The sequence below is a fragment of the Canis lupus genome, chromosome 10 (assembly GCF_011100685.1).
Source record: "Canis lupus familiaris isolate Mischka breed German Shepherd chromosome 10, alternate assembly UU_Cfam_GSD_1.0, whole genome shotgun sequence".
NCBI classification, from domain to species: Eukaryota; Metazoa; Chordata; class Mammalia; order Carnivora; family Canidae; genus Canis; species Canis lupus.
This window is the reverse complement of record NC_049231.1, coordinates 33929279-33953477: the sequence shown is the minus strand read 5'-3', so window position 1 is coordinate 33953477 and position 24199 is coordinate 33929279. Positions and strand designations below refer to the sequence as shown.

General features: G+C 39.8%; 1 pseudogene; it reads right to left on the bottom strand.

Annotated features, from left to right (window-relative positions):
* Nucleotides 1–19570: 19570 nt before the first annotated feature.
* LOC100686172 lies at nt 19571–19806 on the bottom strand (annotated as a pseudogene).
* Between the last annotated feature and the right edge of the window lie 4393 nt (nt 19807–24199).

Genomic DNA, 24199 nt, shown 5'->3' with positions numbered 1-24199 from the left:
CAGACTTGTGGGCCCTGGGGCGTGAAAGCTGTCTTTGGTTTCTTCCACACCCCTCTTGGGTCTCATTCCCCTCGCTCACTTCCGACAAGCTTCTCCTTCCTTCCTTAGGTCTGTGTAAAACCAAAGACACGAACCTTGAGATCTTTACAGAGTAAACTAAAGCTTCTGTCTCCAGGGATGGAATGTATGCAGCAGCCAATGCATGTGGAATGTGTGCACCAGGCGCTGCCCTAAATGTTTCTCCTAGAACAGCTCATTTAGCTTTTGCAGCAGCACCAGGAGGTCGGCTTTATGGTTATCTCTGTTTAGAGATAAGGAAACCTGAGGTAGAAAGATGTAAGTCATCTGGCTGGGAAGTGGTGGCATGATACACACCATGCAACACTGAGTCTCAGATGATAGGGTATGTGTGTATCTATCCTAATAAACTGCAGCCCGCAGGTCATACCAGAATCCTTGAGAGAGGTAGTACGGTCCCCTTGGTCCTGAGGGGTACCAAGCAGCAAGATCAACCTCAAAGCCAACCAGGCTCATGCCAGGCATCTGGAACTCACTCAGTCAGGCATGTCCACCTTCCAAAGCTGAGGTCTTTGAGGGCACCCACAGCTCAGCTCCAGAAGCAGATCCTTCAGTGTGCCCACTAGCCACTGTAGTGTGTAATTCAGCCGACCCCTTCCCTAAGAAGCTAAGGTTGTGCAGACTGCTAGGGATGGAGGGAGGGCCTCTAAGACTTGCAGCTGAAGGACTGGGTTCCCTTTATGCTTTATTTACTGTGCATCCTTGGGCAAGCGCCTCAACTTCCTGGTTCTTATTTGCCAAGTGGATATTTGTTCATTTGCCAGAGACAAATTGGTGAGAGAAATTGTATAGTATTAGGACTGCAGATTCTGGAGTGCAGCTTCCCGGATTTATATCTTGGTTTGGCACTTGTCAGGAAAGCTGGGACCCCTGTAGGGCACCAAATTGTCTCATGCCTCAGTTTTTCCCTTTGTGAACGGAGGGTGATCATGGGGCTGACCTCACCGGCGATGTGCAGACAGCAGCCGGTGGTCAGGCCCTCAGCTCCAGTGCCTACGCAGCAACGGATGAAGGTCAGCTAGTCTTGCTAGTTCAGCCTCCATTCTCAGGGGCCTGTACGTTCAAGGCTCTGCATCCGTAACATTTGCCAAGACAAATGAAGACACGGTCCCATCCTATGAGATCCTCTAGCTCTGGAGTGGGCTGACAAAGTTAATGGAGATAATATTTGATGCAGCGTGGAGCTGCATGAGCGTGGGTCAAAATTTTCATGGTTTCACAGGGCTGTGGGTCCAATGAAGACATGGAGTACAGTGGCATAGAATGGACTAGAAGGACTGGATGTCTGGCCAGTAAGATCATGTGGCTTAGACGAGTCACTTCCTTTCTCTGTCTCTAAGAGGAGGTGTCATTGTACAAGAAACACTTCTGGGGTCTCTTTCAGCTATAACCCTCTAAATTATTATTATTATTATTATTATTATTATTATTATTATTATTATTAAAGGGCTTGCCTTTCCTGCTTCATGCGAAGGACTGCACAGGACCCAGGAATGGGAGGTTCTGACTGGTGGGTTGCTGTAAATTGAGGTTTTGCTTTGTGCTCGTTGGTACATGACCTAATATTGGGAGAGGGGACTCAGCCTTGCCAGGGATTTTTCTTACTTTTCAAAAGAGATGCTCATTAATCCTTTTTTTTATTCCCAATCATGTCTTCCAAGCCATTGTGAAACTCCAACACCCTGAGGGCTCCAAGTTTTAGAAGCTCGCCCTGGTGTTCCCCACAGGGAAGCTGCCAGTGGGCCTTAGAACGCTCCCCAGGATGTCTGCTCCCATACATGCACAGCCTCAAGTGCTGCTTGGGTGTCTCTGGCCCTCGGATCTTCACTGGCTGATCCACATGATGGCCTAGAGGGGCAATAGGTGCAGCAGGATCCCTGGGAAGCTCCTTTCTCTCTTTTTTCCTTCTTCATTTCCTACCTTTCCATTTCTCTATGTGCCTTTCTGCCAATTTGTTTGGTTTCACATCCATAAATATGAAACATCTGTGGAGGAACAGTGGCGTTGTGCTTTTCTCTCTCGCCAGAGGGTCTGACTAGGAGGTATCTTCTTTCCTGTATATTCTTTTTTCTTTCTTTCTTTCTTTCTTTCTTTCTTTCTTTCTTTCTTTCTTTCTTTCTTTCTTCTTTCTTTCTTTCTTTCTTTCTTTCTTTCTTCCTTCCTTCCTTCCTTCCTTCCTTCCTTCCTTCCTTCCTTCCTTTTCTTTCTTTCTTTCTTTCTTTCTTTCTTTCTTTCTTTCTTTCTTTCTTTCTTTCTTTCTTTCTTTCTTCTTTCTCTTTCTTTAAATCTACAAAGTGTAAGGAATACAGGTACTGGAGTCAGAAACCTTTGTGTGCTGTGTGACCCTGGGTGAGCTACTTAACCTCTCTGAACTTCAGTTTTCTCAAAATCATCTACACTCACTCACATTGTAGTGATTGCTTTCTAATTTTCCCTCTTCTAAACCACTCTTCTAGGGCAGATGGATGGAGCTTTATAAAACACAAAGCAAGTCTTTTTATCTCCCTGTTCAGTATCCACTTGTGGTTTCCCAAAGCACTTAGAATAAATGCTAAGCTCCTTGTCTAGGTCTGTGAAATCCTGCATGGCCTTACCCTGCACCAGGTGCCTCTCCCTCACTAGGCTTCCCCTGCCACATAATTATTGCCCCAGGGCCCTTGCATATGCCACTCTGCCATTCAGGATAGCTTCTCTCTACTCTTCACCTACAAGATCCTTTGATTCCCAAATCTCAATCTCATCTTCTGAAATAGATCTTCCTGACTCCTTCTCCAATCTAATTTGTAGCCTGTGGTTACATTCTTTTTTTTTTTTTCAAAGATTTTTAAATTTATTTATTCATGAGAGACACACAGAGAGGCAGAGACACAGGCAGAGGGAGAAGTAGGCTCCATACAGGGAGCCCTGATGTGGGACTTGATCCCAGGTCTCCAGGATCATGCCCCGGGCTGAAGGTGGCACTAAACTGCTGAGCCACCCGGGCTGCCCCTGTGGTTACACTCTTTTAGAAATCTATCGATCTCTTATGCCTAACATAGCTTTTTTTTTTTTTTTTTTTTAATTTAGAGAGTGCTGGGGAAGAGCTGAGGGGGAGAGAGAGAATCTCAATATCACTGCCTGTGGAGCCTGGTGCAGGGCTTGATCCTGAGACTGTGAGATCATGCCCTGAGCCAAAATCAAGAGCTGGATGCTTAACTGACTGAGCCATTCAGGCGCCCCACCTTCCTGAGCATTTTTAAGTGTGCAGTTCAGTTCACACTGCTGTGCAACCCTCACCATCATCCATCTCCAGAAATTTTTCATCTTCTAAAATGAAAACTCTACACTCATTAAACAATACCTCACCATTCCCGTCTCCCCCCAGGCCATGATCACCACCATCAAATTTCTGTCTTTGAGAATTTGATGACTCTATTCTTATGTAAGTTGAACCATACAGTGATGGTCCTTTTGGGACTGGCTTATTTTAATTAGCATAAAGTCTTCAAGGTCCATCTGTGTTGCAGCATTTATCAGAGTTTCCTTCCTTTTTAAGGCTGAATGAGGTTCCACTGTATGTGTAGACCACTTTGCTTTATCTTTTCATGGGTGGACTCTTGGGTTGCTTCCATCTTTTGGCAATTGTGAATAATGCTGTTAAACATGAATATGTGGTTATATTCCTTTATAGCACCTTGTACTTTTCCTACAGATCTTGTGCACTTATTCATTTATAGTCATAATCCTCTGGTAAACTTTAAGCTTTGTGAAAGCAGGAACTGTTATCTGGTTTGTGTACTATGACATATCAACCGCCTTCACGATGTCTGACATGCAGTGTTATGACGGGGATCTCCAGAGCTAGCCTGTTTGTGTGCAATCCTACCTCTACTACTTAGTAGCTGTGTGACTACAAGCAAATGACTTAAGCTTTCTGCCCCAGTTTCTTTATTCTTTTTCTTTTTTTCTTTTATTTAAATTCGATTTTCCAACATATAGTCTAACACCCAGTGCTCATCTCATCACATGCCCTCTCAGTGTCTGTCACCCAGGCACCCCCCACCCACTTCCCCTTCTGCAACTCTATTTGCTTTCCAGAGTCAGGAATCTCTCATGGTTTGTCTTCCTCTCTAATTTTTCATCACTCTGTTTCTTCCCCCCTTCCCTTATGGTCCCTTTCACTATTTCTTATGTTCCACATAAGAGTGAAACCATATGATGATTGTCTTTCTCTGATTGCCCTATTTCATTCAGCATCATACCCTCCAAATCTATAAAGAACTTGTCATACCCAAAAAACAAACAATCCAGTCAAGAAATGGGCAGAAGGCATGAACAGACATTTCTCCAGAGAAGACCTACACATGGCCAATAAGAACATGAAAAAATGCTCTGCCTCAGTTTCAATGGGAATAAAGAGAGTACTTGCCTCCTAGGATTATTGGAGGGAATATGTGTAAAGGGTTTAGAAGAAAGCCTGACCTATAGTAAATGTTCAATAAGTGTGCACCATTATTATCATGGGAGATGCTCAAATATTTATTGAGTCAATATGTGAACCAAGTGAAATGACATTAGAGGTGAATTTATCCATTTCCCTCATCTTTCTGCTCTTCACACAAGGAGCAGATGCTAATGGAAGGTAATTCTCCTGCATCTCTGGATGCTCATTAGTATGCCATTATCAGGGCCTATCTCTGAAGACACACTTTTCAGCCGCCCTGCACATTAGAATGACCTGGGGAGCTTTAAAAAAAATCCTGAAGCCTGGGTTTCCTCTTCACCAATTAAATAAATAGCTCTGGGGTTAAGTCTGAGCTTCAGGATTTTTAAAGCTCCCTGGGTCATTGTAATGTGTAGCCAAGGCTGAGAACCATTGATCTAGAGCCCGAACAAAGCTGTGAGGTACCACCGGAGAGCTGGATGCAGGGGCTCAACTGTTGAGAATCTAACCATGCTGGAATTTGGGGGAAGCCTCTGTAGTCTTACAGAGGAGATCTGTCATTTACAAAAGAACCACACATGGCTGGTGGTCATATTAAAACATGTTCAACTTTACTAGAAAATCAAAGAAAGGTAGATTAAAAACTGAGGTGAGTATTCATTTGCTTCTCCTCAGATTGGTACAGATTAAAAAACAAACAATAATACCTAAGATTTAAGGTTATGAGGAACTGCTAATGAAAGTATAGTTGGGACAATCTGTCTGAAGGACACTGTGGCTTTAAATATGAGATATTTAACTTTAAAGGTTTTCACATCTTAGACTCAGCAGTTTCCTATCTGGGAAATTAACCTGAGGAAAAAGCCAGCATATATTGACATACATTTCTCTGTGAGAATGACCACTGCTTCTTTCTATGCAATGGAAACATCAATATCCATTCAATCATATTGGTTTACTGAATTATGTGCCCCCTCCCCCATTATAGAATGGAGATTAGTATAGGTTGAGTCTGTGCCCTTTGGATTCAAAACACTTGGATTTGCTTTCTGGTTTTGCTATTCATTAGCAAATAGCAAACCTGACTGTGCCTTGGTTTCTTCATCTCACTGAAAGAATAATAATATCATATGCTCTGTAGTGTGAGAATTAGGTTAATAGTCTATACGGACAAAGTCTGGCACACAGGAAGCCCTCAGTTTCCATGTATGTTAGCTGTTTATCAGTGGTAGTTGTGTGTTACTATTAAGCCAATCCTGTGGGATTACATGCATGGCAAATATTTATGATATAACACATTTCCTAGATTTCTGAGATGCCTATTTTAACAAATTTGACATGTCTGTCATTGGGATACCTCTGACAATTGACAGTATCTTATAATTGCCAGAGGCCTGGCTGTAGCCAAAATGCAGCTTTTCATTGCCTGTGTACGGGCAAATCTCAAAAGTGCCAGTGTTAGAACTGGCAGACTGGGTATTAGTGTTTGGGTTGGAAAAAAATTGTGACAGTAATACTGGAGCAACTAGATGAGTGGATGTGATGAATCAAAGGAAAATAAAAAATAGGCAAGGTCTATATAACTGCATAGCTAGTTGAAGAAGCTAGAATCAGTGTGTCATGAATTCTTGTAAGAAATGCAACACTACCACTGTTTTTTTAAAAACGATTTTATTTATTTATTCATGAGAGACACACACACATACACACACACACAGAGAGAGAGAGAGAGAGAGAGGCAGAGACACAGGCAGAGGGAGAAGCAGGCCCCATGCAAGGAGCCCTACGCGGGACTCGATCCTGGCTCTCCAGGTCACGCCCAGGGCTGAAGGCAGGCGCTAAACCACTGAGCCACCCGGGCTGCCGCCTACCAATGTTTTTGATGTGACAGAGCAAGATGATGTTTGGAAGAATACTGACATTGATAACGGAGACAAAAAGTCATAGACAAGTTGAACTCCAAATGAAGATTAGTTCTAGGAAAAACTATTTTCCTTTTAATATGTATGCAAAGATAATATGTGACAATCTAAGTCTCTATGAGCCCTTTAAGTAAATTATAAAGTAATTTTAAGTGATATGTATCACATCATAGTTAAAAGGCAGCACTGTTATTTCTTAGTGATCCATAAAATAATGGCATGTCTTAGCATTGATGCTGTTTCAGAAATAATGAAATGTAGTGCTAAGTGGTGAGAGATGTCGGTCACAGAACAGCATGTGTAGCATCTGTAATATCTTTTTTTAAGATTTTATTTATTTATTCATGAGAGACACACAGAGAGAGGCAAAGACAGAGGCAGAGGGAGAAGCAGGCTCCAAATGGGGAGCCCGATGTGGGACTTGATCCCAGGACCCCAGGATCACAACCTGAGCCAAAGGCAGACACCCAACCACTGAGCCACCTAGGTGCCCCACATCTGTAATATCTTAAGATACATGAAAGGGCCTGTACACATGTTTACATATGGTACTGTTAGGACATTTGGATGGAAATTATTAAATGGAAATTGGCAATATTCAACTGAAAGTATATAGAAGATATGTCATTCATCTGTTTATTTAATAAACCTTTCTTGAGTGGCAATCCTGAGATGGTTCCTGTGCCGGTTCTTGGACTTATACAGATGAAACACATCACCTTTGCCAGTAAGGTGTTGGAATCCTGTGGGGAACAGCATGAAGTCTACATGCAATTATAAGCCAGTGGTAGATGTGCCACCACCCAGGTAATCACAAGATGAAGGTCCTGGACGTGGCAGTCTGGGGGTCATTTGCAGAGAGAAAAGAACTAAAGCAATGGGAGGGGATAAAGTTATCAAAGAGGGAATGGGAAAACAAAACAAAATAAAACAAAACAAAGAGGGAATGGGGGGCAGCCCAGGTGGTCCAGTGGTTTAGCGCCACCTTCAGCCCAGCCCAGGGTGTGATCCTGGAGGCCTGCTTCTCCCTGCCTGTGTCTCTGTGTCTCTCTCTCTCTCTCTGTGTGTTTCTCATGAATAAATAAATAAAATATTATAAAAAAGAGGGAATGGGCTTTGCCCATAACCTGTAGAAAACTCTTGTGTTTAAAGACTGAAAGGGGAAAGAGAACAAGGAGCTAGTTCTAGTGCCAAATGCCATGCCATTGATGACACACTGTCCCATTTAATGCTCACAACTTACTAGGAAGAATTACTATTTATTTATTTTTAAAATGGAAAACCAAGCCCCTTAAAGTTTAAGAAATGTACTGATGGATGTTGCTTAAATTATGTCTTTTCCATGAGACTTTCCCTGACCATCCTTTTTGGAATTGTGCTTGCCCTCTGCCTCCATGACACCCATCTGCTTAACCTTCTGTATCAGCCAGAGTATTTCTCACCATCTGATGTATTGAATTATTTCAGTTACTTATTATTTGCAATCTGTTTATCCTGCTAAGACTCCATGTAGGTCAGGGATTTTTTTTCTTCCTCTGTTTTGTTTAATTGTGGAATACCTACCACTTAGAATAACATTCTGTCACATAGTATGGCCTCAATATTTTCTTTCTGTTTTTAAAGATTTATTTTAATTAATTAATTAGAGCAAGAGAGAGAGTGCTAGCAGGGGGACGGATGGAGGGAGACAATCTCAAGCAGACTCCCCATCCAGTGAGGAGCCTGACTTGGAACTTGATCCCATGACGCATGAGATCATGACCTGAGCTGAACGAAACCAAGAGTTGGATGCCTAACTGACTGAGTCACCCAGGTGCCCCAAGGCCTCAATATTTTCTAAGTGAATTAATTAGCTAAACAGCCAGCACAGAATTTGAATCTCTAGTTCCCTGGTGATTAAAACTATGAGCTCCATTTACTGAAGATGAAATGGACCAAGGAGAGGTTAAAAAGGCAGAAGAAAGGTCAGCATGCAGGAGCTCTGCAAAGATGGTAACTTAAGAAGTAGGTAGACAAGCATCACTGACTTAAGAGGAAAGAAGACTGAGAGCTTTGAGCCTATTTAAGGAAAAACATCATGGGGTCGTGACTCTGACCTCTTTCTGGGTAACTGAGATGCGATCCATGTTGTAGAGGGATAAAAATATCCCTAGGGTTAGCTAAGCCCATTACTTGGTACTTTTCACACCTGACAGAGATTCTACCTCAGAAGCTATTGATCTGAGTCATCTGGAGCAGGGCCTTCTGGGAAGTTGTTGACTGCATGCAGAACCCCGAAGTTTGGGTTGCCACAAATTTTGGGTTGCTGTCCAGAGAAAAAGAAGAGTTTCCTATGCTTGCATTTGACCTTGACCAAGCTCTGTTTGGCTTGCCAGCAGAGACTTTTGGGAAGGCTTGGTAGTTGTGTGACACTAAGAGTTAAAATTCATCAGCTGGCTTATGGCCACCGATAATTGGAATATTAGTTGTTAGTTTTTGCTTGGGGTTGATGGAAACTTTAAAACTCAATCTCTTATTATTTAACTAAAAGTTGTTAGTATTAGTGGTATTCACATGGCAAAAATCAGATGTTTGTGTATAGATAAACAAAACAAGTGACTTGAATTGAAAAAAATTACTTTTTTCCTGATTACATAATTTACATATGTACATTATAAATAAAAATGTTACCATGACCTATCCCATCTATTTAACATTGGCTAACATTTGGGTGTCTATCTTTCAGACACTTTTATACAAATATTTATGAATTTTTATGAAAATGAAAGCATATTATATGACCTTAACTTTGTAAACTGCTGTTTTCTTCCACTTTGCATATTTCATACATCATTTGTGCCAAATAAATATTTCCTGTATGCTTAGGTGAATTAATAATCTCCAACAACATAATTTTTAAGAACTTGAGAGGATTTGCTTTGTACGTTTACCATGATTTCACTAATCCTATATTGTTGAATATTTCTATTATAAATTGCTTTGCAATTAATATTCGTCTTAGTCCATTCAAGTTGCTGTCAGAGAATACCACAGATCAGGTGGCTTATACACAACAGAAATGTATTTCTTACAGGTCTGGAGGCTGGAAGTCCAAGATCAAGGTGCCAGCTTGGTTGGGTTCTAGTGAGTTTCTGCTGGATTGCAAACTGCTAACTTCTCTTTGTGTCCTCACCTGGTGTAAGGGACAAGGGAGCTCTCTTGGGTCTTTTCTATAAGGGTGCTAATCCCATCATGAGAAGTCCATCCTCATGACCTAATCACTTCCCAAAGACTCCACCTCCAAACACTGCTGCAAAAGGGATTAGAGTTTCAACATATGAATTTTGGGAAGGGAGGACACAAACGTCTGTATAGCTGTGCTCATATAGCTAAATCTTTGGTATGCTCAGGTATATCCTTAGTATAAATTGTTAGTATGAAGTAGAATTATTGAAGGGCACCTGGGTGGCTCAGTCAGTTAAGCATCTGACTTGATTTTGGCTCAGGTCATGATCTCAGGGTTGTGAGATCTAGCCCTGCATCAGGCTCTGCACTGGGCATAGAGCCTGCTGAGCACTCTCTCTCCTTTGCTCACATTTACATGCTCTGCCTCTTTAAAAGAAACAAATAGAGTAGAATTATTGGGATAAAGAATATATACCTTCACAAGGCCTGTTTGCCTCTTGGCTTTCAAAGCTTTTTTTTTTTTTTTTTATAAAGGATCTAAGTGTGCTAATAGTAACTAGTAGTGATATTCTATGATATAAGTAAGTTATAAATAGAAGTGGCCAAAGAAGCAGAAACAATTAAAGGCAGGCTCGATCCAATCCTTAATCATAGTATGTATTAGATAGTTGCAGCATTTTAGGTGCAATATATCCACCTTTGTGTGTGTGTGTGTGTGTGTGTGTGTGTGTGTGACACACACATACATGTGCTTTTGAGCATATACATGTCCTCATGATATTGTCACGTAGGCAAACAAAAGCTAGCAGTCTCTGCTTCTAAGTAGGCTCCTTTCTTAGTCTCGACCTTCCATTTTGGGCTGGAGATGGGTATCGCCCTCTGCTGGCATTCGCTTTCTTAGGACATGCCCAGCTGGGCTTCCTCCTAGACCCCCCTATCTCTCCAAACCAGTAAGTGGAATTCAGGATCTAAGGAGTATTGTCACCGGAAGATCTTGGATCTAAGGTAGGAGGCCCCGCCATCCGTATGCTACAAAAAAGAGATATTTTTCTCCTCATCAATAGGCTTCCCAGTGCTTTCTGGAAGTCCCTTTTCTGCCTTTCTTCCTCCTTCCCTCTGTCTCTGTTCTTCTTTCTCTTCATGCTGTAGCATTTTCCAAACAAGAAAATGGAGGATTAAAAGAAGGAGAAAAAGGCTACATTTAATGCCCAAAAACAGGGATAAAGTAACACTGTGCAGCAAAAAGCCCCCAGAGCTCTTATAACATCTATTTTCTGGGCAATGGAGAAGCCCTGTTTGCAGCTTAAACCCAAATTGTGATCTTCAGGAGCTGCCGAGGAGTCGGAAGCTAGAATAATGAGATCCACACAGGGCTTTGGCAGAAAGCTGAGATCTAAGTGGCAGCTCCTGCCATAATTACTCATGAAAAGCTAGTTACAATGGCAAGTTATTTATTTGATTTTTAATCGTAAAAGACTTCTTTAGGTTTGTTGACTTGGAGACCAGAGATAAAGCTGGCTTTCTTGTAAAATGACTGCAAAAACACTCAAGGAAAACCATTCTACTCTAACCTGGAGGCTGGTTGGAAGGGCTTTTATCAAAATGTTATTCTTTTCCAAAAGGCATTCATCATTTTCAACAAGGCTTCGTCTTGGTGTCATAAAGTGAAGTCTTGCCTTGGGCAGGTTAAACTAGCAGCATTCAGGAAAAAAATAATCCCTTTGACTGCATCCAGGGAGCTGTCACTATGATTAATTAGCCCCCACAGTCCCAGGTGGGTGATGAGGACCAACGCATTCTCACCTACTGTTTGCACTTAGTCAATGACACAGGCTTGGGCTCAGGTCCCCTGCATGTCATCCTCATTCTGCGGAAATGGCTGCCCTTAGTCCTATCTTAGCGGAGTCAATAGGAAGGTTTTAGTTTAAAACCTGGAGAGGCTGGAGTCTAGACTGGCTCTGTGCCTAATCTGCTCTGTTCCCTTGAGCAAGTTTCTTGGTATGCGTTGGCTCTCAGTCTTCTCAAACTTAACATGGTTCCTAAAGTCCCCTAATATTGGGCCACTGCCTGCCTCCCCAACTTCATCTCCCTGTTGCCCCCCCCGAATAGCACAATACACCCCAGCCTTACAGAGCATCTTTCAACTCTTTCAACTTTCCCTCCAATTCCTCTTGCCTCTAGCCATTATCCAAGTCCTTCCCTGATCTACTCCCGAATAGGTTTTGCTTTCCTTTTTTGCTTGGCTAATGCCCGTATATCCTTCAAGCCTGAGCTTGAATGTAGCTCTCTTTGTGAAATCTTGCTGGATCCTCCTCTGGTTAGTTAGGTTACTGTGATAATTCCTTCCTTAGTACTCGATATTTCCTTAAAGTAGGCCTTACCACTCATCTGGGGGTGGCTTGATTCATGCTAGCTAGCTTTTGGCCTTCTTGAAATCAAGGAATATGTCTATATTTCTCATACCAGTAGGTGTGGCACCTAAGTACATTGCGCGGCAAGTGGGAGAGGCTCAAAAAATAATAAAGGGATGAATAAAGAGATTAAATAAGGGAAAGAGTATTAGATGAATGGCACACTTTAAGTATAAACACTATCTTAGTATCCTAAAATTTGCATAATTATCGCCCACCCCCACCTCCACTCAGAGGTATGAGAGTTGTTGGACATTTGATAAATAAGCATTTGATCACTATGAATTAGCAATGTTTTTAAATTAATTTGTATTTTAGCATCAACATATGTTTGAAAATACTCATACATATAAGTAGTGGAATACTCCATCAAAAACTAAAACTTGTGTTTTAAAAATTATTCCTCAGTGTGATAGGTCATAATATTGCTTTTGGAAGCATTGAAAGTGGTGCCTCCCGCACACCTCCCTTCTCTCCCCACCCAATTCTTCCTGTTGCAGTGGGTATGGAAATCTCACACCCACTTGGAAAGTTTCTCTTGGAAGAATACACCACTTTTGAGTCACCAAGAACTATTATTATTAGTAGTAATAGTAGTAGTAGAGTGTCATGATTATTATTCCCCCATAGAAGGGTAATATACAGCCCCACAATTTGGAGAAAAGAGTGTTTTGAAGGAGTAAAGAAAAGCTGCTTGACCCTGGAAGGAGAAGAGACAGCAGTTTTGGGTGCAAGGCAGACATCACAAGACATCCTGACTCCATGCTTCTGGGAGGGCTTAGACTTCAAATAAGTTAGAAAAGCTGGGACCTGAGCTCCCAGCATGTAAGCCTAAGCATTGCAGAGCTGAAACCTGCGTGGCTAGGGCAGTGAGCTGCCGGGGATGTTAGGTATTGGGCCCTCAGGGCCTATCTTCAGTGGCAACATAGTGTCTGATAGGTCCCTCGTTCCTTCTGTCCCCTTGGGTGGAAACCAGGTTATACTCTGTGGACTGTAAGAGTCCCTGGGGTTCTTGGACAATGTAAGGGAGGGAATTGCTGAATGGAAGAGAATGGATTTTCTACTAATAATTTTATAGAGTTTGCTCATGAAAAAGTAGCAAGAATTTTGAAAGAAAAAAAGAAAAAGTAGCAAGAACGAGTTTTATGGGTGGGGAAAATACCTTGCACAAAGGCAAAGAACTGAGAAAATGGGGGTTGATGGGGGAATGAGAGTAGCTCAGCTAGTTGAGTTCATAAGGGAGAAATAAGTTGGGAAATGAGTTGAGAGACTGGGTTTTGGAGTCAAACAGACACACAGCCTTTTTCTCTCTCTTTTGGTGATGTACATGCTATCTCTCCCCCCCCCCACTGTTTTATTATAAAAAGTATCAAAATACTGAAAAATTGTAGTTATTTTATAGTGAACATATATCATTAAATTCTATAATTGACAATTTCCATACTTGTTTTACCATTTACCTGTCTATTCACTGATCCATTTTTAAAACGCATTTCATAGTAAGTTACACATATCAGTACAGTTTCCTCTAAATCCTTTGGATGCATGCCATTAACTAGAGTTTGGTATTTGTGATGCTTTGGAGAATTTTCCATTTGAGATAAAATTTACATACATGAAATGCATAAATCTTAAGTGTACCATTTGGCAAGTTTTGGTGAATGTGTCATCCAATGCCCTATCAAGATATAAAACATTACCATCTACCTAGAAAATTCCTTCTTGACTATTCCCAACCATTTCCTGCTCCTGCACCTTCTGAAGCAACCATTGTTCTGATCTTTCTCTACCATAGATAGCTTTTCTTATGCTAGCCTGATCTTTCTCCACCATAGATTAGTTTTGCCCGTTCTAGAATTCTTAGAAATGGATTTTTTTGTTTTATACTTTTTTGTGTAAGGTTTCTTTCAATTTTTTGAGATTTACCTATTTTACTGCTTGCCTTGGTACTTCATCCCATGTTATTACTGAGAAGTATCTTTTTGTATACATATACCACAGTTTGTATACTCATGCTCTTATGGATGGACACCTTAGCTGTTTCCAGTTTTTGATGTTTTTTAAAAAAGATTTTTAATGTATTTATTTGGGAAAGAGAGAGAATGAGCATGAGCAGGGGAGGGGCAGAGGGAGAAGGAGAAACAGGATCCTTGTTGAGCAGGGAATCCAAGGCAAGTCTTGATCCCAGGACCTGAGCTGAAGGCAGGCACTTAACTGAATGAGCCACCCAGCTGCCTGCCCCTCAAGTTACTGACTATTATGAATAAAGTTGCTATGAACATTCTTGTACAAGTGTTTTAGCAGAATAAGTTCTTGCTTCTTTTGGGTAAATACTTAGGAACAGAATGGCTACGTCTATCAGATAGGTGGGGCACAATATACTATCTCACTTTCTGGTACATCTGATGCACAGAAACACTGCATATTATGTCAAGAATGTTTGTATTATGAACAGCCTTGGACGATATGGTGTCTCTACCTCCAGATTCAGGAGTATCTTTGTTTACTGTCAAATATAATGAAGATAATGTCTTCTTCCCAGGCAAATGCCAGGTGGGCTTAAAGCCCATTTTAGAAATTTTGGGTTCTCTAAGATCCTCTCCAAAAGCTTCCCCTCCTGCAGTCCAATCCACTATGTATGCAGGTATCATCTGGTCCCCTTCTTCTCACTCATCAAAATCAGGGCTTAGAGGAACAGCACTGGCTGATACTCTGGCTATGTTATCACTGTGAGTAATAAACTGTCCTTTGTCTTTAAGTCAAGTCTTGTGACCTCTTCCAGAATCCAAGAAACTGTGGAGGGCCAACTTATTAGAGTGAAGTTCAGTAAACTCTCAGACACTTCAGTTTTTGCAGGTGTTTGGTTAGTGTTTAAGAAACCTCTAACTTTATCTTCTTTTTTCAAGCTTGAGTTGTATATGAATTTAGAATGAGTGCATCAATTTCTACAAAATAGAACAAGAAAAACACCTGCAGGGATTGTTGTTGTTAACATTTATATTGGTGAGAGAAACATTCTTGTCTTTTCTAAATATTAGAGGACAATTGTTTATTGTTTCCCCATTAAGTGATTTACATATAATTGAATTAATAGTTTCTTGCTAATGTCCTTTACAAGATTGAGGAAACGTGCTTCCATTCCTAGCTTGCTGAGAATTTCTTCTTTTTAAATGAAGCTCTATGCTCAACATGGGGCTTGAACTCATAACCCAGAGATCAACCCAGAGATGCTCTACCAACTGAGTTATCACAAGGAAATACTGAATTTTGCCACATGCTTAGAATCTATTAAAACATCATACATGTTTTTTCTCCTTTATTCTTTTAATATATTGAATTGCATTGATTACTTTTTGGATGTTAAAACTTGGCATTTCTGGGATACATTCAACTTGTGCATAATGAATTATCCTTTTATTGTACATTGCTGTGTTCAATTTGAGAACACTTGGTTAAAGATTTTACATCTGTACTCACGAGGAATATGTGTTTATAACTTCTTTTGTAATAACTTTGTCAGGTTTTGCTTTAGAGTTATGCTGGTCTCATGAAATGACTTAAGAAGTATGCCTTCTTCTTCAATTGTATGAAGAAGTTCAGATAGTAGTTTTTTCCCTTAGATGCTTGGTATATTGCATCACTGAAACCATGGACTAGAGTTCCATTTGTTGGTTGTTCTCTGATAATGAGTTTAATTTGTTCAATAGGTCTGTGACTGCAGATTTTCTGTTTCTTCTTGTGTCAGTTTCTAGTCATATTTTTAAAGAAATTTGTCTGTTTCATTTAAGTTGTCAGATTTGTTGGCTCAATGATGCTCATAAAATTCTATTATTATCATTTTTATGTCTGTAAGATCTGTAATGCTAATCCTTACTCTTGCTTTTTTGATATTAGTACTTGGTGTTCTCTTTCTTTTTTGTTCCAACCGGTTTTGCTAGGAATTTATCAATGTTTGAGAGCCTTGTCAAGAATTCAACTTTTGGCCTTGTTAATTTTCTCTGTTGTGTTTTTTTAAAATGGATTTTTTCAAATCTTTATTCTTTCCTTCCTTCCAAGTTTATTCTTTTTATTATTATTATTTTATTTTACTCTTTTGTTTCTTACATTGGAACATTGGATCATTGATCTCAGACCTTTTGTCCTGGGCTGAATCGTCTTCCTTTTATCCATATGTTGGAGTCCTGACCCCTAGTACTTCAGCATGGGGCTATATTTGGAGATGAGTGGGTAAGGTTAGAGGAGGTTAACTAGGGTGGATCCTAATCCAATATGACTTGTATCCTTGTAAGAAGAGGAAATGAGAGCACAGATGGAGAGGAAAGATTGTGTGAAAACAGAGATAAACTGCCATCTATATACCAAGGAGAGAGGCCCCAGAAGAAACCAAACCTGTTGACACTTTAATCTTGGACTTCAGCCTCTAGAATCATGAGAAAATAAATCTCCCCTGTTTAAACCACCCAGTCTGTGGCCTTTGTTATAGCACTCCTAACAAATGTACTGTTTTCCTTTTATAATATAACTGTTTACATCTATAAACCTTTCTCTGGGCCACAACTATCAAATTTGGATATGTTGTTTTTTCTTTCAATTCAACAAATTTTCTCACTTCCCACATCACATGATTTGTTCTTTAACTCATGGTTTATTTGGAAGTATATAAGTTAATTTCCATGTATTTGGAATTTTTCTCTGTATCTTACTGTTTTTGATCTCCAATTTTATTTCATTGTGGTTAGAAAACCTACTCTGCATTATTTCAGTCATTTTACATGTATTTACATGTATGGCTTCATCTATGACCTGTCTTGCTGAATATCTACATGCACTTAAGAAGCACATACATTCTACTGTTGCTAGTGTTGTGTTCTATAAATTATCAATTAGGTTAAGTTGGCTAATAGTGTTGTTCATATCTTCTATCTTTGCCTACTTTTTTGTCTAGTTCTATCAATTTCTGGAAAGGGCATGTTAAAATCTCTAATTCTGATTGTGAAGTTGTGTATCTCTTTGTTTCCATCAAATTTTGCTTCATGTAGTTTGAAACTCTGTTATGAGGCACAAACACATTGATGATTTTCAGATCATCTTGAAAAATTGAGCATATCAACATTATCAAATGCTCCTCTTCAACTCTATCATCCCCCTTGTCTTGAGGTCAACTTTATCTAATATTAGTACTGCCATTCCAGCCTTCTTTTTTTTTTTTTTAAGATTTTATTTATTCATGAGAGAGACAGAGAGAGAGAGAAGCAGAGACACAGGTAGAGGGAGAAGCAGGTTCCATGCAGGGAACCTGACGTGGGACTCGATCCCAGGACTCCAGGATCATGTCCTGGGCTGAAGGCGGCACTAATCTGCTGAGCCACCCAGGCTGCCCCATTCCATCCTTCTAATGCTTACTGTTTGCATGTCAGGAATCTTCCAGTCCTTTTACTTCATTCTATCTCAGTCCTTTTATTTCATTCTATCTTGGCTTCATATTTAAGTTTATCTCTTGTAGACTGCATATGGCTGGGTCTTCCATTTTAAATTTGTTCTAGCAATCTCTGCCCTTTAATTGGAGTCTTTAGTTTGTTAATATTTAATTTTTGATATAGTTGAACTTGGTACTGCACTATTACTAGTTGTTCTCAAGTTTTGCCTTTTGATTTTTGTTTCTATGTTCTTCTTTTCCTGCTTTCTTTTGGATTAACTGAATGTGTTTTTTAGAATATTTTATTTGTTGACTATTTAGCTGTATTTTTTTTTTGCATTTTTTTAGCAATTTCTATAGGAATTACAACTGCACATCCCTAACTTTTAACAGTATAATTAGAATTAACATTGTTACATTTTATCACTTTCCCATCCTTTCTGCTGTACTCCTCATGTATTATATCTACGTATGTTATGAACTCCACAATACAATATTGTTTTTTGCTTTAAGCAATTGTATGTCCTAAACAAATTAAGAGGAGAAAAATAGCCCTTTCTATTTACCCACATATTTACTATTCTGAGTCTATTCATTCTTCCCTGAAGATCATCTGGTGTCATTTCCTTTCAGCCAGAAAGACTTCCTGTAGCTTTTTGTTTGTTTGTTTGTTTGTTTTTGCAGTGTAAGTCTCCCGGCAATGAATTTTCTTATATCTGAAGATGTCGTTAGTTAGCCTTCATTGTTGAAGTCTGTTTTTGGTAGATATAGAAATCTGGTTGAGAGTAGTTATCTTTTAATGCTTGATTTTATTTCACTATCTTCTGGCTTTTTTTTTTAAGATTTTATTTATTTATTTATTTATTTATTTATGAGAGAGACAGAGAGAGAGAGAGAGAGAGAGGCAGAGACACAGGTAGAGGGAGAAGCAGGTTCTATGCAGGTCTCCAGGATCACACCCTGAACCAAAGGCGGCGCTAACCACTGAGCAATCAGGGCTGCCCTATCTTCTGGCTTTTGATGAAAAGTTAGAGTTCATTTAATTACAATAATGTGCCATTTTTCTTTGGCAGCTTTCAAGGTCTTCTTTTTATATTTGGTCTCATCAATTTCATTATGATATTCATAGGTACCGTTTCTTTTATTCTTTTAAAAAAGATTTTATTTATTTATTTGTCAGAGAGGGCAAATGAGCACAAACCAAACAAGGGGAGAGGAGAGAAGAAGGGCAGAAGGAGGGGGAGAATCTCAGTGGGGAGCCCAACATGGAGCTCGATCCCAGGACTCTGGGATCATGACCTGAGCCAAAGGCAGACACTGAACTTACTGAGCCACCCAGGTGCCCTTCTTTCTTTGTATTTATCTTGCTTGCTGTTCACTGAGATTCTTGATTCTGTAGTTCATGTCTTTCCCAAATTTGGGTATTTTTTAGTTATCTCTTACATTTTTTTTTCCTACGCAGTCTCTTGCTCCTCTTCTATTCTGACTTCACTATATTCATGTTAGACCTTTTGATATTATCTCATAGAGCCCTAAGATTTTCTCTCTGTCCTTTATAAAAAAATTCTTTTTCTTTTTGTTCTTTATGTTGGAATTATTGCCATTGGACTATTTTATTTTTTTATTTTTTTTGCCATTGGACTATTTTTATATTCATTGCCCACTGCTATCATATCCAGGGAATTTTTTGTTTCAGATAGTTATTTTTCAGTTTTAGAATCTCCATTTGGTTCTGCTATGTTTTCTGCTTCTGTACTGAGTTTACTACCTTCATATCCATTATGGTGTCTTTCTCTTCATATTCTTAAATATAGTTAAATAGCTGCTTTAAAAGCCTTATCTGCTAATTCCAATATCTGGGTCATCTCAGGGTGGTCTTCATGATTGCCTTCTCTCTCTCTCTCTCTCTCTCTCTTTTCCCCCCTATTTTTAATTTATTTCTTTTAAGACCACCTCCTTGCAATTTCCAGAGAGAAAATACAAAACAAGAAACAGACTTCATTTCAAATACATAAATACTGTGCTGGAGTTGAAAGCATTACTGATAACATTGTTACAGAAGAATGTCAGCTTACTCCGGGCACTTCAGTATTCCTGAGGAATAAACATGATTTCTCTTTTCCTCCCACTGGGATGTTATGTTCTCAGGTGTAAGTCACTGCTCCTGCTCTTTGACATATTTTCCATATAGAAGATATGGAGCCTGGAAATCACACTGACAGTTGGAGTAGGCCATTCCCAATCCCATGCCAGAACCAAAGGCCTAGTGGCCACATTCTTTTAAAGAAGGTAAGTGAAAAAACAAGTCCTAATCCAAACCAGTATCTATCTTCAGATGCACTGGTCCACCATGCACTGGTCCCACTTCCTGCCGAGCTCTGAATCCAACATGCTCTCCCCACACTGTTCCCACTTTTCTTGATTGCCTTTTCTCTTAAAAATACATCATATTTTCCTGTTTCTTTGTATATTGATCAGTTTTGGATTGTGTCCTGTATTCTGAATGCTAGGTTATAGAGAATTTGGATCTGGGTATATTCCTCCAAAAAGTGGATTTTACTGTTGTTGTTTTCCTGGTGAGCACCTAACGTGGCTGGATTCTAGCTGCAAACACTGCTTCCTCTTTGGTGGGTAGAAATTTTGATGTCAACTGAATCTTTTATTTTTCACTGATCTGCTTGGAGTATGCTTTAGGTATTCATGACTTAGGGCTTAGCCAGAGATTTGGACATGGTTTATACATAGAAATTAGAGCTCTCTCTTTCTGGCTTTCTCCTTCCTGGCATTATTCTCCATATGTTTCAGTGTCTGGAATTGCCTTAAAGTCTGTTCTTTGGTACTTCAACCCAGTAAGACTGGCTTTCTACTGAAATAATTTAATTTAATTTAATTTAATTTAATTTAATTTAATTTAATTTATTTTTCTAAGCAGGCTCCACACTGAATGTGGAGCCCAATATGGGGCTTCAAGAGTCAAATGCTTAACTGACTGAGCCACCCAGGTGCCCCTCTACTAGAATTTTAACCTGTCCTCAATGTCAATTACCCTCTCCTCCAATATTTTTTTGCTTTTAATTATTCTGTATTGCTTTTACATATTTGTTCTTAAATTTTCCAGAGATTTCAGTTGTATTCTGTGAGAGTGTTAATCCTAGAGGAGGCACTTGGTTATATTGTAGGCTAGACTTGAGTTTGTTTCTCAGATCTGCCACTTACAAACATCTTGACTTCAGACAAGTTAGTTGACTGATTTCTGGGACCCTCAGCATTCTCATCTATAAATGAGGATGATGATGATGAAGAATCACATAAAGTTAGTCTGAGGATTAAATGAAATAATGTAAGGTGCTTAGCAAAATGCTTGGCACATAGCAAATGCTCAATGAGTGGTAATTGCTATTAATAATTATGCAGATAGGTGCATAAAGCTGTGGAGGGAGAATGATGAGTTTTATATGGGACTAAGAAATCTGAATTTTACCTGAAAGGCAAGATAATCTACAAAGTGATGAATCTTCCTACATAGTCTAGATCTCCATAATCAATTTCTTTTTTTCTTTTTTTTCCATAATCAATTTCTTAAGAGCTACAAACCTTCAAATTCAGGTGTGATACTGTCCTTGGTGAGGTTTGGGTGGAGGGGGTATTTTCTGGATATCATTCTATGCATCTCCTCCTTCTGACACAAGCAGTGTTATCTCAAAAACTTGTCTCTGCAGCATGAGCAACCATTTTTTCTGTCTTCACGGATGCCTCATGTGTTGGCATACCTGTTGTGCTCTAGGAATCTCAGGCTGAGTGACTGAGGGATTTAGTGTGCACTGTGGAACACAGAGCTTCCAAAGGTTGTATTAGATCTTTAACCTGGAGGCCTAATTGGAGCTTTCCATTGCAAACTTCACGCTAACCGAGGAAACTCAACATCCATGTCTGATTTCCCGTCCATGAGAAACCAAAAAAAGGCTGTCTGTGTCCAGTGGGTCACCAAATTGTGACAGTTCTACATTCCAAATATCTCTCGAATCTTGCTCTTTGTCCCATCTGGACATTGATATTACTCTAGCTCAGGTTCCCTTATCTCTCCTCAGGACTTCACCAATTGGCTTTTCTCCCTTTCTCTAACCTCATTTCTCCAGCCTCTCATCATTTTTCTCTTCTCTCCATGCCACTATTACAAATGTCTCTAGGTGTACAAAGGTTTCTATTGCTCAAAACACATTAAATGTTGCAGACCATAAATTTGCAAACTTGGCATTGTACTTAAGAGCCTTTATGATCTGGCTGCTTAATTGTTCATTTTAATCCATTAGGCAGTCTCTTCCCAAATGATGTCTTGTCTTTGCTTTACCTAATAATAATAATTTATTGAATATTCAAGTGTCCCTTATAAAATCCACTTTCAATTTAATAAGAGCCTTTGGGAACAAAAGAAACACTACTACACTAAATAAATAAACATTTTAATTGTCAGATACACTGCAATTCTAGAAACATCGAGGTGTGAAGAAGTTGCAGGTGTGAGATTTGAAGACACATCCTAATTGGTACTATGTACTAAGCATCAACAAAGGGCTCAGTACAGATTTAGCTAAAGAATATTTTCTTGCTAATCTGTCTCCAAAGAGCTCTCAACCATGTAGTTCTGCCCTTCTGCACACTTTCTAGATTGTTCTTTTGTGCTAGAATCAAACTTCACAAAATCTGTGTGATCCAAGCTAGTTGGGCCTATGAAAAGAGTAAGTGGTTTGCTTTTAGTGGTGTAACATTTGCTATATTTTAAGGAAAAACTGCTGCTGAAAATAGGACCTTCCCTCCCCCCAAAAAAGGAATAGCCCCAAATACATATTCTATATTGCTGGCAACTGGGAATTAATTATTTCTGCTTCTTGGAAAGGGTATGGGGGTGAAAGTGAGGGGATTTTCTCTTTTTGCCCAAAAACATAATTTTCTTTTTTTCAAGATATTACTAATGTACTTATTACATCAAGGTAAATTAAATACATGGGTCCCAGGCTAGGGTTTCCCTCAGCTTCCCCCCACCCTTTTTTTTTTGAACTACTTTTGGCCTCTTCATATTTGACCAGAGTTTGAGTTGAGATTAAGCAGTCACAGATCTTGATTTGGTGAGGGAAAGAGTATTAAAATGGACAAAAAGAATTGAGGCTAATTGGCATTTCCAAGTGATTTTCCCCTTGCAATTGGGGAAAGAAAAATCTCATGAGGGAGAATGGTGTTTGCTTTCTCCTTGCAGCCTTCTTTGTGTGTGTGCCTGTGAGACCCCTGACCAGGCCTCACCCCCAGTCTCTCCATTCTTGGGCTCCAAGTGAGGAGGGCTTTGTTGCGAGCGTCTATACACATTTAATGAGACTTCTGTTGTCTGTGCTCAGAGGATTCCAGACCCTCCACTACATTTCATTTGGAATTCATCCGATGTGGGCTGTTCTCCAGGCTTAATGGCTGAGAGGTCCTTTCCAAAGGGGAAGGAATTCAGGGATAGAATTTAATAAAGTTTAGTATGAAAGCTAATTCTTCATAAAACCCTGAAAAATTTTCCCCAAAGTCCAGACACCAAAACTATCGTGTACTTTAGGATTTCGTCTCTGCCCTCCTCTCTTGGGGCAATGAATCTGCATTTGTAAATAAGGAATAACTTCATGACAGTTTAATGGGGTTGGGAGAAATAATTGCCTTTCTTTTTCTTTTCTGTTTTTTGAAAGTGGCTCTTCCTATCGTGTCCTGCTGTGGTGACCCATGATGGTGGGTTTACTAGAGATAAAATCCTTAAAGTGAGACTAAAATAAACACAGAGATAATCTTATTCCATTTCTGGGCTTAAACTGTCTACCAAAGAGAAGCACGTTCATTGTAAAAATGAACAGCATTCCTAAGGAAGCAGTCTGAGAGGCAGAGCTGTGGGAGCTCAGCCAGAGGTCCCCAAAGAAGTGATTAGCTGGGGGCCATTTTTGGTGTGGCCTCCTCACTGGCCACTTATGCATTCCCACCCCAACAACACCCCCTTTTGTTTCAGCTTTACTCAAGCTCAGATTCACCCTCAGTGCTATCATTTTAAATTTGTCTTTGAGCTTCAATATCCTTTCTCATTTCTTTGCTTTGCGGATCTCTACCCACCCTTCAAGAATCATCTCTTTGGGAAGTCTTCCAGTTGCCCTCTCTTTGTTCTCATCTAGCACTTGGCTCAGGTGCTGTTTGGGCTTGTTGATGGCGTTGATAGCATTGTTTGTTTACATGAGAGCCTTTCACCTAGACTCTGAGGCAACTGAGGTCAGGCATGAAGGTGTTCATTCATTTATTCATATGCTGGTGCACTCACTGAATCACTGAATCACATGCAGTGTGCTAGAAATACAAGGAGAGCTCAGCAGATATGTCCTCTGTCACAGTCTAGCAAGGGAGACAGAACACACAATAAGCAAAAAATAAATGCTGTGAAGGAAGCCCATTTGGGCTGTCGAGATTAAGAAATGGAAGGGCTACTATATTGTAAATTGGGTCATGAGGAAGCTTTTTGGGAATGTGAAATCTAAGTCAAGATCTGAAGAAAGAGGAACTAGCTTTAGGACAAATCATGCTGGCGGTTTAACGATGCATTAAATGAAAGAACTTAAAGGGTAAGTCCTATGGTTTACTGTGCTCAGTTAAAAATACAGCTGAGAATGGAGTAGGTGGGGATTTCCTCAGGCAGTGCTAGGAAGGCTTTTTGGGTGCTATCTTTGATCTACCGACAGTGGCTGCCTGGAGTGCAGTCTTGAGGAAGACTCTGGTT